Source organism: Lygodium microphyllum, chromosome 16 (genome assembly GCF_053477565.2).
Source record: "Lygodium microphyllum isolate KBCC chromosome 16, Lygodium_microphyllum_v1.1.10, whole genome shotgun sequence".
Lineage (NCBI taxonomy): Eukaryota > Viridiplantae > Streptophyta > Polypodiopsida > Schizaeales > Lygodiaceae > Lygodium > Lygodium microphyllum.
This window is the reverse complement of record NC_141150.1, coordinates 6,920,137-6,925,029: the sequence shown is the minus strand read 5'-3', so window position 1 is coordinate 6,925,029 and position 4,893 is coordinate 6,920,137.

Below are 4,893 nucleotides of genomic sequence, written 5' to 3'. Positions count from 1 at the left end.
TCACGACACTGAAGATAAGTTACGCGGAAGAGACAGACGACCACAGCAATTCCAAGCCAATGGTAATTATGGATCTAAATAATTCAATTCCAATTTTGGAAGGTTTAATCCAGGTCGTTTCTCATCACCATCTTTCCGCAAGAATTGGCCTAAACCACCTGCATTACCCTCCAATGTCAATCCAAATCCTAAGTCTATTCCACAAGCAAATCCAAATGTACCCAGACTTCCAGCCATTGCAAATAATGTAACCAAAGCCAAGCCAATAGTATGCTATAAATGTCACCAGCCGGGGCATCTCGCAGCAAATTGTCATTCAAAGAAACCACCAGCACATATCAACTATCTTGGAGCCATGGACGAAGACGAGCATGAGGATATGCCTGATTTCACTGAAGATGAGGATGATACTACTACTACTTCCAACACTTTACCAGGTATGCCTACTCCACATTCATTATTGACTATGAAATGTATGGTGCATGGAAAGGAAAGAACTATTTTGCATGATGACGGTAGTACTCATGACTTTATTTCAGCAAAATTGGTAAAGGAATTGAAATTACAGACTGTACCTACGCATTATCGCATAAAAGTTGCATTTCTAGGCACTAGGTACACAAGATTTAGAGATTCAAATTGGTTCATACATTGAAAGAAGAAATTTCTTAGTTGTTCCATTACAGTCAAGCGACATTATCTTAGGAATGCCTTGGAGACACCAGCATAATCCAAATATAGATTATTCCACGCACACAATGAATATTAATTTTCAAGGAAAATCCATTACATTATATGGTATGCATGCATCTAATATTTTTCCACTGCTTTCACATACTCAAGCAAAACGTGCATTACAAAAGAGTGCTAAATCATGTCTCATTTGGGTGAATGAATTGCAAGCAAAGGAAAATCATATGCACCCTAGGCATAAGGAATTTCTTACATATTTTAAGGACTTTTTTGCAGAAGACCTACCACCAGGTTTACCTCCTTCACGTCTAGAAGACCATAAGATTGATTTAATTCCTGGCACACAACCACCTTGCAAAGCACCATATAGGCACAATCAAATAGAGCAAGAAGAAATCCATAGTCAAGTTGAAGAATTACTAAATAGAGGCTTAATTCGACCTAGCAGTTCTCCATTCGGTGCACCTGTACTCTTAGTCAAGAAAAAGAATAATACCTATCGTATGTGTATTGACTACCGGGCATTAAACAAGATCACTGTAAAGAATAGGTATCCTATACCTAGAGCTGATGACCTTATGGACAAACTGCAAGGATCTTCTATATTTAGTAAAATTGACCTTAAGTCTGGATATCATCAGGTGAGGCTAGATAAATTTGACATATTTAAGACTGCATTTAGAACACAGTTTGGCCATTACGAATTCTTAGTCATGCCATTCGGATTGACCAATGCACCTGCTGCTTTCAATAGAATGATGAACCGCATCTTTCTGAAATATCAGTATTGTGTGATTGTTTTCTTTGATGATATTTTGGTGTTTAGTCAAAGTGAAAAAGAGCATTATGAGCATTTATCATTAGTTTTTCAAGTACTGAAAGAAAATCAATTGTTTGCAAATCCTGAAAAGAGTGAATTCTTTAAGACAGAAATTGAGTATTTAGGTCATATTGTATCAAAAGAAGGAATTAAAGTTGATCCTAAGAAAATTGATGCAATATTGCATTGGCCTGTTCCTAAAAATGTACATGAATTACGCTCATTCCTTGGTCTTGCTAGTTTCTATAGGAAGTTTGTACGTAATTTTTCATTACTTGCTTTACCATTAACCAAACTTCTTAAGAAAGGAATTGTTTATCAATGGACTGAAACTCAGTAGAAATCCTTTGACTTACTGAAACGTGCATTAACTAATGCCCCTGTTCTACAATTGCCAGACTTTAATAGACCATTCTTTCTAGTTGTGACCGATGCTAGCGGATCAGGAATAGGAGCTGTACTAATGCAAGACAATCATCCAATAGCATATTCTAGTTCTAAGCCGAAACCCTCTGAGCTCAAATATTCCACTTATGACAAAGAACTATTAGCAGTTGTACAAGCATTAAAACAGTGGAAGCACTACTTAATGGGTTCAGAATTCATGATAAAGACCGACCAGCAAAGCATTAGACATCTACTTAGCCAACCCCAAATTTCTGACCGTCATATCAAATGGGCTTCCTTCATTCAAAGTTTTCATCCTATCATTCAATACCAACCTGGAAAAGAAAATGTAGTTGCTGATGCATTGAGTAGAAGACCTGCAATTCATAATATTTATGTCATATCTTTTGATTCTTTGATTGCTATGAAAGATACATATCACCAGGATATTACTTTTCATTCTAATTGGCAAAAATTAGTTCAAAATAATTTCATTCCTGTTGATTCATTGTCATATAATGATGGATTTATGTTTTTTGAAAAGAGACTGTGTGTTACTATTCCATTCCGATCTTTTATTTTGAATGAAATTCATTGTCCCCCATATCAAGGTCATAGAGGCATCATATCTACATTACGCATGTTAACTGAAGATTTTTATTGGCCGCATATGGATGCAGATGTATCTAATTTCGTTTCTGAATGTTTGATTTGTCAAAGAATAAAGAGACATCATGGTAAATAGTATGGATTACTAATGCCTTTATCTATTCCATCTAAACCTTGGGAACATATTTCTATGGATTTCATTATTGGTTTACCAAATACTAAATCTAACCATGACATGATTTGTACAATTGTAGATAGATTTAGTAAGCAAGCATATTTCATTGCATGTAAGAAACCTTTAACAGCATCACAAGCAGCACATTTATTTTTGAAAACTGTTTTTACTAACCATGGATTGCCAAAAGTGATAATTTCAGATCGTGATTCTAGATTTTGTAACAATTTTTGGATTACACTGTTTGTAAATCGAGGCACAAAGATTGATTTCTCATATGCATTTCATCCAGAAACAAATGGACAAACAGAAGCCACAAATAGCACCATTTTAGATCTTTTACGTGCATATACTATCTCTAAACCTCAGACATGGGACACTCATTTGCATTTATTACAGTTTGCATATAACAATACACCGCACACATCTACAAAGAAAGCACCTTTTGAAGTCATTTATGGATATAGATTATCTACACTTGTTGCATCTTCGTCTAATAGAATTCAGAGTGCTGATGATATTGCTACTATGCATAATAGTATTTTTGATGAGGTTAAGGATATGATTGCTAAAGCCCAACAATCATATACCAAACAAGCTAACAAGAAAAGACAAGCCATGCATTTCAAAGTTGATGATTATGTTTGGCTTAGAATAGAAAAACGTAGACTGCAAAGTGTAGATAGACATCCAGTTGTCAAACTAGCTCCTAGATTTTATGGACCATTTAGAATCATTCATAAGATTAATGATAATGCATTCAAGTTACAATTACCATCTCATTGGAAAATTCACAATACATTTCACATTAGTTTATTGAGACCATTTAGAGGCCAATTACCTATCCACCCTGTTTATGAAAACCCACCTTTATTAGAGGAAGACACTGAAATACTTGAACCAGAAGCCATCATAGACACTGACTATATGACCACAAGAACTGGCCGAAGGTATTCTAGATATCTAGTAAAATTTAAGAACCATCCTGTAGAGGAAGCACAATGGATGCACGCTAGAGACTTAAATGCTTTCCCCACTCTGTTAGCTCCACATTGAGCCAATAGCAATTGAGGTCAATTGCTATCCCACCCCGGGGGTATGATGCCAGGAGGCACATTCCACGGTGGATTCCGTGAGGTTTTACGGTGGATTCCGTAAACTTAGATGACCGGGGCTCATACACAAAGAGGATTCTTTGTGCGAGAAGTTGATGGGGACGCCTGTCTTTTTCGGGCGTTTTATTAATTTAGTGTGTACGTGGGTGATTCCATAGCGGGTGATTCCGCAAAATACATATTGAATTAATAAACGTTTATGAGTTTAGAGTGCGCACTCGTAATAAATTAAGGTTAGGATTTATTTCTAACCAGTTGATTTATTTATGTAGCTGAAGACTGCTAGGTATTCACTTTTGTCGGTTTTATTGTATTATTTTACTAACGATTGTGAATGCTTCAGTTGATGTGTAGAGATAGCAGCAGTGGCGGAGGAAAGCATTGGAGTCTAGCGAGTATTCGATCTTTGGATTATATTTTGATAGGCGCCACGCCTATATTTTGTTATGTCTATTGAGACATCGATTATTGATTATTATTTTGTATGCGCCTATGCGCACGGATATGTTATTTCTATTTGGACATTGAGATTGGGCGTGCCAGACTCTATGGGCACCATCCATTAGCTTTATTTCCTATTTTTGTAGAAAGCAAACTCAAAAGCTAAAATCTTGTCATATTTTTGTAAATTGGGCTATTATTGAGCATGAAGATGGAAATATACATAAAATACATGCTTTGTGAAGCGCTCACACAAGGCATGGGGGGAGATTGAACCCAATTGGTCTCTTACTTCTTGTCGTTCATGCTTTTACATTGTTTTTGTGCAAAAAGGTAGAGTTCATTGTTCTTGGGGACCTTCCGGGATTCACTACGTGAGCATACTGCGACCGATTTGCGCACCAAGGTTGGATACATAACTTTTAAGAAGGCTAACATGAAACACATTGTGAACTTTCGAGTGTTCTGGAAGTTGTAACTTATAAGTATTCAGCCCCAGACACTTGGCAATCTTGTATGGCCCACAATATATAGGGCTTAGCTTCTTGAATTTCCCCAAGGATAAAGAACTCTTCTTAGGATGAACACAAATAAAAACCATGTCTCCTTCCTTGGAGATCCATTCTTGTCTTCCTAGATTGGCATATGTTTTT